Below are 16,735 nucleotides of genomic sequence, written 5' to 3' on the forward strand. Positions count from 1 at the left end.
TCATCTGAAACTTTTCATGAAGATTTACTATTTCTAATGTTGAATAGTTGTCATTCAAGAGTTTGAAAGATCTGATTTGGATGTCAAAAATCTAAGTAGTGGGTTAATGAATAAGCAAGCAAATTATTGATGATTTCCAGATTTTACAATTAGGGTAATGTAACCACAATCTGCTGCTCTGTTTATGTAGTATTTCCTTCCACAATTTATGCTATAAAAGAAACTACAACTCCTACTTTTGTTGGTCTTGACAAAATATATTTCCCCTCTATTTTGTTGAAATTAAATGCTTTTAAATTTATCACCGCAAGACAAAATATATTTTGCCTTTATTTGTTAAATATGCAAGTTAATCAACGAGGTAAAATAAAAATTAGAATACTTGAAAATTGAAGTGGATGAGGTCTACATACAATTACAACTTTGAGAAGGATGGAAAAATTATGCCCAGTGAACTGCATACACATACTGCGTGTATTGTCAAAAAAATTTCTCATTTTGACAGCATGAATAAATAAATAAGGAGAGATAAATCAATGGTTATAATAAATAAGATCAGAGAAAAAAAAAAAAAACCCTAAAATAAATTTTGCTAATACAGTAGTTGACTATTTTTAACCATTAGATCTCGTAGAAATTAATGTACATGACGAATGCATGATAATCAAAGTCAAAACATGATACCTATACAAAGTTGATCCTAGGTCAAACTAGAAATATGAGATAATAATTATGAAAAACGGTTAAAAACTAGGCGTATTATGAATTTCACCTATTAGCGCAAACACATGGTGTGCATGAACATCAATGGGTGTGCATGAACAACAATATGCATGAAGTTCAGCCCACATACATCATCTAGAAACAACCTAGACAATTTGAAACCTGACCCATGAATTAAAAGTGTAACTTGAAGCCTAAAAATGCATGATTGAAGAAATCCCCAACTTTTAGAAACCCTAGACTAGGAAAGTAAAGAAATTTAAACAATGGAGAGCAAAGAACTCCTTAAAAACTGGGATATTTGAATGTGAGTCGTTGTCAAATGGTCCTCTGTGATGTTCAAAGTTTGCATTTTGAGTCAATTGTTCCATCGATATGTTTAGGCCTGACCAATAGAAAATAATTTCTGGGTTCAATCCTCAGAGTTACTGGATTTTCTAGTTGCAGAATGGATTTCAAAATGTTAGAGAAGGGTCTAAAGGTCTAAGAATAATTCAAGTCTAAGGCTGGCCTTGAATTCCCATGTAGCAGGTTCTTAGGTAGCCCACAATGGCCACATATTATAGCTTTCCATGCTACTAGCGGTGGTTCGGTTTGGTGATGGTGATGATGCCAAGAATAATAGTTGCGGTGTGGTCAAATTATGTGATTAAATGATTAAATTTATCATTTTTCAATAATTAAACTTTTAGGAGAATTAAATTTTAACATGATATTAGAGTAGGAAGTCTTAACTATCAGGAAAATTTTGGGAATTGTCACTAAGGTGAATCAAACCCATTATAATTTTTTTTTTTTTTTTTTATGGGAATCAAACCCATTATAATTAATCATGCTTTGTATGGTTGGTCCTAACTATCAAGATCTCATCATTCTATAGTGAATGATGCAGTTTGTCAATTAAAAATTTTAACCATATGAGTTTTGGAAAGCATCTTAAAAATGGATTTTTGGCATGGAAAACTATAGAAGCATAATTGATTTGTTTTTTAACATCGGTGCATTGAGTTTTGATCCTCTAAACCAAGTATGTGACCAAAATAAATTTCTTGGACAATTTCTGCCAAGCCCACAAAAAATTATTTGCAATATATTCGAACAACCCAATTGTAACAATTATTGAGAGAAATTATTATTATAAAAACAAACTTAACTGTAAACAACAAGTAAGGTTTACAAAGTGATTGAAAATCTTCCTTAATGAAGTGATAAATACATGATTAACTAGTCTTACTATAAGGGTAGGGACATGGTGGAATCTGGACTTCAACAATACCCTCAAGCATCTGCGTAACCCTCCTCATGGTAGGTCTAAGAGATGGGTCTTCTTGAATACACCAAATGGCAACCATCATGAACCTCTCTAGCTTCCTTCTATCATCCAATGCTTCCACATCATATTCAACAAGAGAATCTAGTCTTCTTCCTTCTTGATAGCAGTCATAAGCCCAATCAGTCAAAATTGCTTTCTCTTCCCCAATTGACTCCATATCTACGCTTCTTCGGCAGAAAATTATCTCTAGTAGCATGACACCAAAGCTATAAACGTCCACTTTGGCTGTGATTGGAAAATTCCTAAACCATTCGGGTGCAACATACCCTTTTGTTCCTCTTATGTTAGTAAGAGTTTTACTTAGGTCCATGATCAAACGTTTTGCCAATCCAAAATCAGAAATTCGAGCATTGTAGTAGTCATCAAGAAATATGTTCTGAGGCTTTATATCAAAATGGATAATCTGAGTACTGCACTCTTCAAGTAAGTACAAGAGTCCTCTTGCAATCCCCACTACAATTTGTATTTCTTAGATTCCAACTGGGTTTTAAGTCTCCAAAAAGCAAACTTGCCAAAGTGCCATTGCTCAAGAACTCATACTAGCAATCGATGTAGTCCTTCATCACAAAACCCAAGTAGTCGAACCAGATTCTTTGATGTGTTTGACCAATTACAATTACTTCAGTCTTAAACTCTTTCTCGCTCTCTTGAAACAACTATTTAACTTTTTGACTGCCACGAGGACATTAGAACTCATTTGCATTGCTCCTTTGTAAACAACGCCGAAAGCTCCTCTTCCCAATTCTTCCTTGAACCCATCTGTAGCTTCTACAAGTTCCTTGTAAGTAAAACACTGCAAATTCATCTCCACAACATTAAAATTTATTCTCGATCTTTTGAGCTTCTTATTGTAAAGGAAGAAAGCACCTATACAAATTGCAACAATTAGAATAATGTTAAAAAACACAGAGCCACCGAGAAGCATTGACCACATGAAGATCAATTTGTCCTGATTCTTATTTGCTTCTGGATTTGGTAAGCCGCCATCCGGAAGTGTGATGGAATTGTTGTTTCTGATTTTTATAAAAGCCTTCCCGCCATTAAGGTTGCTGTCCATTTTCCCATTTGAGAGAGGCAGCTTCTTCTTCCAACAGCTATCACCTAATCTGAAAATTGCAACAGCACACATACAGTCTTTCATACAAGACGTTTTGCATTGATCTTCTGTACAAGGCTTCAGAAACTCGTAGTCTGAGTTTGGCCAATCTGTATTTATTGGCACTTCAAAAGAATAAAGATCTTTTCCAGGACTTAGCTTGTCTTCTTCACAGCCTTGTATGAAGTCCGGAATGCAGCTGCCATACTGGTCATTTGGATCAAGTAAGGAGTATCCGTTGGGGCATGTACACATCGGCCTTTAATCTGGTTTGAGGGTACATATACTATTATAACCGCGAGTGCCACTACCTGTGCGTACATTACTGGAAACACAAATATTATCTGGCAAAGACCATATCACAGTCCAGCTTACATTGGCGTTAGAAGTCTTTGGGTGAGAACATTGGGTGAAAACTCCATCAAAGTTGAGAGTGGCTCTATAATAGCAATCAGCAGTTGAGCCTACCGTTGCCTGACTTAGAGGAAATGTTTGGCTGTTATTTTTCAAGATGTAAATGTAGCCTGACTCATTGAAGACCAGTTGTTAACCAGGACTTGATGCACTAGAATCACCAGCAGTATAATAAGCATCATTAGCATTATCAGTGGGCAAGTTTATGGTATTGAGCAAAAGATTATCAATGAATAGTAGCTGGAACCTGCCTTTGGAAAAGTTGGTCTCCGATTGTTGAGAAGAAAGCACCCCTCCCCTTTCCAAAATTTGTGTAGGCAGCAATGTATCCCGGGGATTCTTGAAGCTCTCCCATAACTTACTAAAGTTGCTATCTTCAAGCACAAAGTTGCCTGTATTGTTCATAACACCATAGAGAGTACCAGAGGTATTTTTGCCCTTAACTCATCGCTTTGAGGGCCAGTAAGTACTAGCCCACGATCAGTAATTAGCTCCACTTTTGATCCCCTCAGTGCAGGATAATCCACATTAGCATACCAAACTATGGTTTTGTCTGGAATTTTAGCAAACCAAATGGAAAACAGGAAGAGATCACTTTGGCTGAGTGGGCTAAATCCAAAGGCATAATCACCAGAAGGTGATAGCCATGAAGTGGTGTTGTCAGTTGCAATGAGAGATTCTCCAACGCTAACATAACCACTATTATTTTGAGCAACAACACAAATTGGTAGCACAATTAGTAAGAAAACAAAAGGAGGAGGATGAAAAAAAGCCATGATTAACGTGATATTGGACTCATGAATGCAACCACTAAATGGACTGTTGTTTAATAGCCTATGACAAGAGAAACTACATTTTTAACTCAAGTACAAGTTTTCCTTTGATTTAGTCCAAGCTTGCGCTTGTCTTGAAGGAAAACTGATATTAAATTTTCATTTTATTGTGTACACAAACACAGACTAAGATCCACACATATAAACCATACAAAAAAGTACAATACAAAGGAAGCCGGCACCATATGTAATGAACAAAATATATATTTTTTATCCACCTGTTTGATTGAGTCTTTTTTTTTTTTTTTTTGATGAAAGTCTTTGTAATACATATAGCATTTCAAATTACATGTTTGTTCATTTGCAGAGTCAAAACAGATCCAGTTCGTTAGATTTTGTGCTAGAAGTCATGGATTCAGCTCTTTTTCCTGTTTTGTTTAATACCCATTTCACTACAGATAACTGATAAGTAGTTTTATTACACCAAACTGACCTATCTGACGTAGGATTTGGTATTAAATGAAAACCAATTAACCTGATTCAAATCTAGCAAGAAACACGCTTTGCAATTAAATGGGTATATTCCAAATTTAAAATTAAAATTAAGAATTAAAAAAAAATGACAAATTACAACTTACCTACTTATGATTTGACCAAAATTTTAGTTGCCAGCATATTGTTTGAAATTTAATATTTTACCTACTTAAAATTTGACCAAAATTTAAGTTTCTTACTTGTTGTTTGAAATCTCATGATGCAAGTGTTCTGCTAGATTCTTTTTCATCTTATTTGATCTTATATATATATTTTTTTATGTTTTTTGTGTTTTTGGAGAAAAGATATATAAAAGTGGAAAAAAAATTACATATTTAACCCTGCTTTTAATAGAGGTGAGTTACGAAATTCTAACTGAGCTAACTTTAGGTGGGTAAAGTGTCAAATTTCAAATCATAAGTAGACAACTTAAATTTCAACCAAACTACAGGTGAGTAAGTTGTAACTTGCTCAAAAAAAAAAAACAAAAAAAAACAAAACACTTGTGGCATTTTACCTCTTGTTTTCTAAATACACTCCTGCCAAGTGCCAACCAAACGAGAGTCAAACCTCCCATCTCAAATTCAACAACAACACAGAGCCACCGTACATGGTTGCCAACAGCTTCACGACAGTGCCATATATCAATAGTCCACGTAAACACCGGATTTGGATCCTCTCCATTTCAAAGAGAAATGGAGAGTGTCCAATTAAGGGACAGGATGCATCTAAAATAAATCAAGGGTGTAAAAACTGCCACGTCAATTAAAATTTAAAGCACTTAACTCTGAAAAGCTCAACTGTTGTTAAACAAAAGGGTTAACTCAGCAAACCCATCTTATTCTTATCTGAGATTCGAATATATCAAAATCACTCTTGCTCTCTCTCAATCTCTCTTCTCCATCGCCATCTCGCTCAACCTTGCCGTCGCCACCGCCACAACCACCAACGTATGCCATGAAGGAAAAATTCTAGTTTTGCATCTCATGCAAAACCCACAGCGAAAGCGACGAACTAGGATCTATTTCATTCATGATTGATAACGTACACTACATAAATTTCAGAATTTAAGAACAAGATAGCGTACCTTGGTGTGGAGAAATTCAAAACAAAGATTAGAAGCACTTGGGAACACTTTTAATCTTCACTCCAATTCCACTTTACGCCCAAGATGTGTGGTCTCTCAATCAGTTTTTCAAAGGGAGAATGAAAGTGTGTCTCACACTCTCTCACACACCGTTTCTTTTTCTTTTCTAATCTCTTCTGATAAAAATTCTGTATGTTACTCCCTTTATAACTAACTGATTATCTAATTGGGCTGGCCTATTGGGCCTTTTCAATTGGGCTTTAGTGTGTGGCTTGGAGTGGGACCAAAAGGGACCAATAAGACACTAGCTCCAATGGGCCTTGGGCTTTTCCGTCAACTCTTGACAAGTCCAAAGTTACCATTAATTATATTTAATACCACTATATAAATATAATTGCACTCTAGGCCTTATTAATAAATTATATCCCAAGACTTTATTATACACGTAACCCCTTCATAAAATATTCGTAGTAACACAAAGTCATAAATATAGACTGCCACTTTGTAAATTACTACATCTTGTCCTTAAGTACCCGGTTTAATTCTTTAAAGTTATTCATTATATATTTATGAAATCCAATTTCATAAATATATATACTTTAGTAATTTCTTACTAAAGTGGTTAGGCCTAACTCTCTGAATAACTGAAACCATTAAACTTATCTCAAGAGAATATTTTATATCTCCATCAAGAGACTATGAATTCCATCTTGAGAATATATGTTCCATCAACACTAAATGTGGCTGCCCAACATACTGAGGTTTTGGCCGTCACTTCAGGTCTCACTCCTGATATATCAAAGCAACCTACACTTCATGATCAGGTCCATTATTCTCTCAGGATTAAGAGTTCATGCAAATAGAAGTCGTGAGATTTATTATTCATTTGACAGTCGTTAGGAAAATAATAAATCTCACAGCGGTCCTGTTCAATATATTTTAACTCTTAAAACATATTAACATATCAACTAGAAGTTTCCACTTCCATGATCAAGACAAATCATCTTAGTTGACACGTTATAGTATTCGCAGATGAAATGCCCAATTTCATCACCGACTACGAACTATAAATTTTGAGTTTACAAAGAACTTGTGATTTACATCTTCTGTGACTTTTCACATAAATCACATACAATGCATCTCATGGACTATATGATAATGTCCCATATTCATGTTACCATTATTTTAGATAATAATAAAATAACTTTATTAATCACAATATTAAGTCATACATCATGTCATACATAATGTCATACATAATATCATACATAGCATCATACAATAGGATTTAAGGGCACTAATCCTAACATGCCAAGCCACCGTTGTTTCTTCGACCACGTCTCACACCAGCCTAACATCACCGAACCCACTGCTCGGTAAATTTTCTCAATCTTATTTCTTCTTAATATGCTCTGTTTGGTTGCTTGGGAAAACAAAGGAAGATAAATTAGTATACTGCTATTTTTTTTTATTGATTTCTTCATGTTGAGTTTGGTTTCTACTCTCTAAGTGTTTTTTTTTTTTTTTGGGTTTTGAGCTTTGGGATTGTTTGAAAACAAAACAGTTGGTGGGTGTTTAAGCTTTGCAGGGTTTATGGTTTGTTTTGATCTAAATCTGTTCCAAAAGGTATGAGATTTTTGGGTTGTTTTGATACCACACCCAAGTTTCTTGAGACTATGATGAAAAATCTAAAAAATGAAAACAACAAGCAAAGCTAATATTGGAAGGGCGTGGGAGGAAATAGAATTAATGATCAAAATACAAGCTTGCTGTTTTACTTAATCATAATTATTCACTCGATTAATTTTTAATTGTTCACTCTATTATGAAAGGTTTTAGGGAATGTATTGTGTTTTTAATTGTTCACTCTATTATGAAAGGTTTTAGGGAATGTATTGTGACTGTTTCTTTGTTTCCTTGTCATGCTACTGATTGCAGAATTGGGTATGTGTAAATTTTCCTTTGTAGGAATGAAATGCACATAATTATATTTTGATGATGAACTGCTAAAGAAAACATTCAGCCTATGGCTAGATTTATGTTTATTGGTTGTTGGCTGTTGATATACACTAGCTTTTTAGGGTGAGGCAAATGAATTTTTTATTTTCAAAAATCTGAGTTGTTGGGATTCTTGAAATCCCTTTTGTGGTTGGTATTTGAAGCTCTTATAGGAAAATGTTTGACAATTTTTATTTGGTAAGCATGCATGAGTGCACTAATTCACCTTATAAAAAGCTTACAGCCTTGTTTGTTATTGTAAGATCAATCACATTGGCTTGAGGATGCGTAGACTAAATGTATGATACTGTGAATGTTCAATTTTGGCTTTTAATCAGTTGTTAATTATTTTTATTCTTCTTTCCCCTCTCCCCAATCCCACGAAAAACATAATGTTGATTGCGAGTATTCATCAAAATACAAGCTTAGTGTTTTACTTCTTTTTTTTATAGGTACAAGCTTAGTGTTTTACTTAAATCATAATAGTTAAACCTGTTGGAAAATAGAGAAGTTTACAATATGAATGATTGGCATTTGTTGGATATTGCCTGTAGGTTTCATCAATCCCTGCTTGGTATACTTTCCTGCATTATTTTGAATCATCAGTAACTTGAGGGGAAAGACTCTCAAAGTGCAAGGTACTCTAGGCGATTGCATTTCATATGTTGAGAAACCTAGGATTCTAGAGCTTTGGTACAAAAAACTTAATAATGAAGAGACTTCATACCGGGGCAAGCTGTATAACACAAGACAAGTTAAAGTGATCAAGCTAAGACTAAAAATTGCAGACTGTGGGGGGGTATGGTCAAGAAGCAAGAGACACGCCGAGTGTGGAAGTGCCTGACATTATTATCAAAGTGTTTATTTCAATAGAACTCTTGTTATTATGGCTTTTGTAATCAAAATTTACATTTTAATAAAATTTGTTCTATTTTGGATCAAATTTTGATTGTAATGGACCATCAATTATTTAACTTGAAGCAATTTACTTTATTGTTGATGATGCCTTATGAATTCATAGTGATGTGAACGTTACATATTCCTTTGGTTTATGGTTTCTTTAAAACAACACAAAAATAGGAAAATATGTTATACACAAGTACACACCAATTGCAATGATTTAAGAGCTTTGAATATTAATGTAAAAGGGTGATTTAATAGCTTTGAATGTTAATGTAAAAGTGCATCAGCACTGTTATACACAAGTAAGTACTGCTAAAAATATGTACATATGAAAACCAACCTATTTAAGTATCTTTAAAAGCCAACTACAAAAACTATCCAAAAACTTGATACAAAATATGCAAATAATAGTCCAAGACTCCAAGTTGTCCTACAAGCTAGAATATATCAAATGTGAATCTTTACTAAAATTGAATTTTAAAGTTGCTCAGTTCAAGATACATTTTGTCTTCAACGAGGCATGGAATACTTCAAAACCTTTTCTTGATAACGAGCAAAATTTGGTACATGAAACTTTGCATAACAAAGCTTGCACTTGACTTCATGAATAACGCTTATACCCTTCTCTTCAAACCTTTTTATAGTTGGGCTACTAGGCTGCTTCAAGTCTTCAACTCATTTTCTATAAAAATAAAAATCATATGCATTATGTACATCAGAAAAAGAAAAAAACAATAAAATTTCTTAATAATCCATACCATCAAATTAAAAGTTCTACACATATTGCAAATACACCATGACAAACTGAAAGTGGTCCACATACTCAGACATGAAAATGGACCAAAATAAGAACAAAAGCGCTATCTCCTTTTAAATATACCTTCTAGTGGAAAGGAAACTAGATAAGAAGCCAAACAAAATTCCAAGCGCTTCTGTTTCAAAAGAACATGAATTCAAAGAGAGAATAGAATAATGTTCATCCACTCATTAGACTCCAAAGCAAGACAAGAAACTGCATTCAAAAGCTATTTAATAATAGATATTTTGATGATAAATATTTATGCTTTTATATGCAGTAAGCCAAATGTTCAATGCTTTAAACCCCTTCACACAAGCATTTTGACATATCAACCCAAAGGCCATTTAAAATCCAAGCACTAGTTAACTAAGGGATATGATACAATGTAAATGTATGATTCAAGCACGCCAAGATGCAAAACCAACAAATAAAAAAAAAACAACATATATTATGGAGATTCATAGGCCTGTTGTCCACTTTAATAAATTCTCTAAAATAATCATATCCTTTAGTTAAATTAGTTTTCCTGATAAAGAATAAAAAATGGTTTAAAATGTATTTTACTATGTTCCGAATTAACTCGCAAATACAGCTTCTCACCAAGATTCAATCAGCCACTTTCTTTTCATTTGTACGCCACTTCATTTCTCCTAGCTCTTCCCTTTCAATTAGACAATTTCTTACAAATTTCAATCAATCCCCAAGCTCAAAACCAACAAAAAAAAAAAAAAACACAGAAAAGAGATCAAAATCTGCATGAAGAAATCAATAAAAAATAGCCGTATAATAATTTATTTTCCTTCTTTTTCCAAGCAACCAAACAGAGCTTATCAATAAGAAATAAGAGACAGAGAGAGAAAACTAACTGGGCAGTGGGTTCGGCAATGTTGGGCTGGTGTGAGACGTAGCCAGCGCAATAACGGTGGCTTGGCACGTTGGTGGTTGTGGCAGCGGCGACGGCAAGGTTGAGCGAGACGGTGATGGAGAAGAGAGATTGAGAGAGAGCAAGAGTGATTTTGATATATTCGAATCTTAGATAAGAATAAGATGGGTTTTCTGAGTTAACCCTTTTGTTTAACCACAGTTGAGCTTTCTAGAGTTAAATGCTTTAAATTTTAATTGACGTGGCAGTTTTTACACCCTTGATTTATTTTAGATGCATCATGTCCCTTAACTGGACACTCTCCATTTCTCTTTGAAATGGAGAGGATCTGGATTCGTAAACACCATGCATGCAAGCTCAAATCTCTGTCATTTCCTAGTTATTATCTCCCATAAACGACTCTATACAAAATATAAATTCTTTGTATCACATTTTGTGTTTCATTTTATATTCCAACAATCACAAGTTATCATGTGTTTATTTTTTTTCCATTTTAAACTTTGGCTATTTTATAAGAAAAGTTAAATAAATACGTACAACATAAAATGAAATACAAAAAATAATACAAAAGATTTGTATTCTCGCATACAACTCCATGTGCAAGCGAGGAAATTAACAACTTTTTTAAAAAAACATTATTATTGTTCCACATGCTGCTATCATATCCAAGTGCCTCCATGCTCGTTAGAGCATTTGCATCAGTTCATGCAAAATTTTTGTAAATTTACACATCCAAAACTTACTTTTTCTATTTTACACACCTATTTTTACAAAACACCCACATCAGTTTATTTATTCTACACATTTATTCAATAAAATATTCAATTTTTTCTTCATTCTCATCTCTCTCACAGAACCAAGACATCCCACACAGCCAGCATCAAACAACAAGATCGAACCCACATATCAAACAACGAGATCGACGGTGAAGCACTATGATGGATTGAACCCATTAATCGATGGTGAAGCACTGTGAAGCTTGACAGAGAGATTGAACCCATTGATCAAACAACGAGATCGACGGTGAAGTTGGTAGCGAAACTGGGCGAACGGTGAAGCACTGTGATGGATCAACGGTGAAGCTAGCGGCAAAAGCTAGGCCAACGGCGTAGCACTGTGACTGTTCTGCCAAAATGTGTAAAATGAAGGAGTTTTTGTATTATAGAAGAGTATCCACCAACTGATGTGGATGCTCTTAGGCACTCACACAACTATTCAGCCATCCATGATGTCATGAGACCATGTGTCATGGTCAAGCCACATTAACCCTATCATCCACATCACCATCCCTTCAACGTTACTACCATGTCAACAGTATCTTCCACGTTCGAAATGACGCCATTTATTGGATTGACTCAGCCTTGACCTAAGCCGATATGATCCAAATCCAACCCATTGAACCGATCCATGACCCTTTGATTGTTGTTAATTTTGACTAGAGTTGTCATGTCATTTCCCAATTTTTGTATAAATTCTAATTTTGGAGTCCGTTTTCCATTATGAAGAAAATCACTCATATTGAACAATTTCTCATGCATTTTTATTTATTTTGGGTTATTGTCAGGGGTAGACCTAGGATTTCAAGCTAGGAAGGTCGAGGTGTAAGAAAAAAAAAAATCAAATAGGTATCCATATAGTGCTAACAAAATATCAACCAAGATAAATACAAAAAATCATTGTTTCTTAATATATTAAGATGTAATCATCTATCAACAAAGACAAAATAATACAAAATAATATATTTTTTTCTTAAGAACATTAACTGTTACAATATACATATATATATATATATATATATATATATATATATATATATATATATATATATATATATTACAAACCAAAACTTAGTTTTGCTACTTTAATATAGCATTTGAAATGTCTCATACAGTAGTATTTTTTATATTTGATGTTCTAAATATTAAATATTTATTATTTAGAACACATGATGCTAGTACTCTAATATTGGGCTAATTAGGATTTTTTATTTTTTATTTTTTATTTTAAAGTTTTATTTTTGTTAAGTTTTTGTGTTTGATAGTTGCTAATTGGGCTAGGCTAATAAAAAAGGAGGGGCTCTAAGTTTTTGAAAGAGAGAAGTACAGCTTTCGAAATAAAAAATATATATATAACCCATAAAATTTTTCTCTTATTTTTTCTTTGGGCCAAGGGGCCCAAATTTTTTTTTTCCTTTTTTTTCTTAGGGCCGGGGGGCTCAGGCCCCCCCTTAGGTCCGTCCCTGGTTATTGTATATGTGAAATTCAATAACTCACTCTCAAATTCATTAATAGACATTGTGCCCAATTCATCATTGATCCATCCAATCCGGTCATTTAAGGCATTTTCCAGGGATCTTCACAAGCTCATATTCCAAACTCAAGGCATCATTAAACCTCTGCCTTGAGTTTGAGGGGGGAGTGTTAAAGATATTGTGCTTCATTAAAATAATGTCATCTCATTCCTCCATCAACCACATACACAAGAAAATGAGCAGAACTAAACTGAAGAACCAATAGAGCTACATTTTTAAACTTTTGAGGACTCAAAAGCACCAAAAGCACTCAAGGTGTAAACATTAGGAACCAACATTATATTTTAGCCTAACTATAATGTTTACTCTGGGGCCTATAAACAGGGCACCCAATTACATGAAATAAAGAATCAAATCATAATTCATAATTAAGATAGTAATCAAATAGCTGGTTCCCACCTCAAACGTAGCTACAAGCATAATATCACGTCTGAATATGTCATCATTTGTTTAGTGATATCTTTCCATCTTAATTATTTCATAAAACAATTAAATTGCAAAGAAAAGAAACCACAACCAAACCCTCGGATCAGTTGCTAATCCAAACTCTGTATGTGAAGAAAACTCATGCATAAAGAACTGTGTTCCTCCTAACTCTCTGTATATGAAGACAACTTGAGCATACAGTAGTTTGATCTTCATCTAGAGGCTATAACTCTGTAATTTACAGAGATTGGCAATTGCAGTTTCAAAACAGTTGAATGAAAAATATGATTGCTAACTAAGAAAGATGGAAAAAGTACACCAATGTAAGAAGGTGCACAATGCAATTATGCTAACCAACCTTCACTCACCTCCATCTCCTTTGCTCCTCCTCTTCATCCACTGGAGTATACAATGCTAGTCGTTGCTTTGAGTTGCTCAACCTGAAGTTTAGCAATACTTGTTCATTATGAAGTGCCCTAAAAGCCACCAGAACAAGAGTCCTCAGGATAGAAATATTAGGTCCACCAAAAGCTGCCAAATCTTTTCATCTTTACTTCTTCAGCTTTTCCAAACAATACATTGGGAATATAGACTCTCATATCCTTCTCAGTCAATGGGAAATCATAAGGGCAAATCATGACAAATGGGACCATACCCTTTGCAGGGTAGTTAGCAAAATGAAAGCTAACAGGTTTCCCCACTCCAAAACATCAGAACTCATTCCTGATTGTGTACCTACTAGAGGAGTATCGAGCAGCTTCCAAAATCCGCCTGAGCCTTTCTCAACACCTTGCATACCTTGTGATCAGATATGCGTTCTGCGCATCAACTCTTGTCTATCCAGGAATGTAATGATAGTACGTTGGAGAGTATATTGCGCCTGGCTAGAAGGCTATGACAGTACCAACATCTGCTTCACAAGCTAATTATAAACCTTGACTGGCTTCCTTGTGGGGTATATGAGATGGCTTGATATCAAGCTTGTAACATTGAGGTCCTTTTAGAGAGTTCAGCACAATTCAATGGTCTTGTTACAGGAACAAGTGTGCTCGAAAATCATTAGTAATTAGTACTTAAATGGGAGAACTGTGATACACACTACACATACACAAGCTCTTAAGTAAATGAGAACCAAATGGTTGGAATTTTGAATAATTAACAGAGACTTCTTCTGTACCTAAACACAAGTTACATACAGAAAACCCAAATAATGCAGATATGGTCAAAACAATATGGCCTGTACATATAATTCTTTCTCTTTTATTCTCTTCACAAATTCATAAGCATAGTCATAAAAATCTATATATTACTAAAAGCTGAAGCGTAGCGTTTAATGCTGCTGCGCTCATGTTAAGCCACGTCAGTGCCTACGTCATTATCTTTTTTCTTTTCATTTTCTTATAATTATTTTTAATATTTTTTTTATTTCATATTTACATTTCTCCAACCTTTCTCCTTCCCTTACCTTTTCATCTTCCCACTACTTCTCCAACCTTTCTTCTTTCCTCACCTTCTCATCTCCCCACTACCCCCTACATTAATATCATTCTTCATATTTTCCTTCATCTTCTTCTATTTTTGTCTCTTCTAATTTAGATCATCTTACTATAAATTTGTCACTATCTCTTTCATTCTATGCATAGTTTACCCTTACAAAAAAAAAAAAAAGTTCTCTCTCTATCTCTCTCTCTCACACACACAATTTTTGGGTGGATTTTTATTTTTTATTTTTCTTGCATCTTCGCTTTAGGTTGATAATTTTTATATTCTTTAATCTATTTTAGGTTAATGAAATTCAGTTTTGTTTTTTTTTAATTGTTGTGTTTTTTTTTCTCTCTTTGCTTGTTAAATATTATCCTATTGCGTTATAAATGATTAAATATAGCATATAAAAATATAATATTATTCTACTACATAGCATGATTTGGATATTTTAATTTGGTAGTTATTGTAATTTGATAGCATGATTTTTATAGTGCTCAATTTAGATGTTAAACTATGAGACTTTAATCATTTTTGTTTATTTTTTAATCATTTTTAGTGGACAAAGTACTCTTAATAATTGTATTATAAGTACTCTATAATGCCATTTATTTAGAGAAAAGCAAAGGTTGGCTAAACAAAAATTATTGGATGAGAAACAAATTTTATCTTTCGCAATTTTACTTTTATTATTATTATTATTATTATTATTATTATTATTATTATAACAATGCATATATAGAAATTTAATTCTTAGATTTTACTAATAATTGTTTATTTAATAATCTAATTTGGGTGGACGAAATTACAATTTCTACAAAGAAAATAACCTTAGTAGATTATAAACAAAAATTTTTTTTCCTAATTGGTCCAATTAATCATAGTTAAGTTTTATTAATTTCTTTAGTTAATTTTTTTCAATGTTTTGGATTGTAGGCAGAAAAAATAAGTTTGAGAAAGTTTGTTTAAAACTAAAAGAATAATTTTCAAATTTTATATTCTTTTTAATGATTCACAAAATGTTATAAATAAATTTAATTTAAAAATAAATATTTTTGTTAACTTGCCTTTTGAATTTATGAGAAAATTTGTATTTTTTCATTTTAGTACAACAAAAATGATTAAATTTATGATTTATGATTGTTTCTATATTACATTTATGATTATTCTTATAATAAATAAAAATATAATTAAAAAATACATTACTCTTTATTAAATTAGTTTAAATTGTATAAAAAAATTTAATAAAACCACTATAAAAATAATTATCATGCGCAATACGCAGGTTCGCAGCTAGTTAAAATAAATTCTAACTTCATTTGTTTTCTACATATAGACTAAAAATGGCATTGCTTAGCTATCTTAATAGCGGCATTAGTAAAAAATCGTTAATTGTTGACAGTTTGATGAAAAACCGTGATCACAACTATAGTTTGAATATGAAGTGCAAATTGGTGAAAATAAAAGAAAATTAATAAAGTTATAGAAACAAATAGAGCAAAATGAGATGTTGTGGACAAGGCTAATTAGATAAGAAAGGATTCCAACTGTAGAGCCACATAGTTTTAGAACAAAATTAGAAATTGCGCAATGATAAAGCGGTATTTATGGAACAGATTCTAAATTTTTGAGACTTCGGTTGACAAATAGATCTGACACAAGTTATAGCAATTGATAGGGTTTTTTTTTTTTAAAGAAAATTGATAGGGTTGGAATCTCTAAGCATCAACTCCTTTTTATTAATATTTGTATAAGTTACATAGCCAGTAAGTTTTGAATTCAAGACCTTATCCTTGATACCATTATTATGGAGGAGGAAGTGTAATTTGAGGTAGAACTCATTGTATAAGTTACATAGCCAGCAAGTTTTGAATTCAAGACCTTATCCTTGATCCCATTATTATGGAGGAGGAAGTGTAATTTGAGGTAGAACTCATTGTTATGGTAAAATCGCTCTAATTAATTTAATTTGT

The 16,735-nt window shown here is 33.1% G+C and overlaps 1 pseudogene; it reads right to left on the reverse strand.

Annotated features, from left to right (window-relative positions):
* Window positions 1-1,943: 1,943 nt before the first annotated feature.
* LOC142633983 (G-type lectin S-receptor-like serine/threonine-protein kinase RLK1) lies at window positions 1,944-4,342 on the reverse strand (annotated as a pseudogene).
* Window positions 4,343-16,735: the final 12,393 nt, after the last annotated feature.

This window comes from Castanea sativa, chromosome 5, assembly GCF_040712315.1.
Source record: "Castanea sativa cultivar Marrone di Chiusa Pesio chromosome 5, ASM4071231v1".
NCBI classification, from domain to species: Eukaryota; Viridiplantae; Streptophyta; class Magnoliopsida; order Fagales; family Fagaceae; genus Castanea; species Castanea sativa.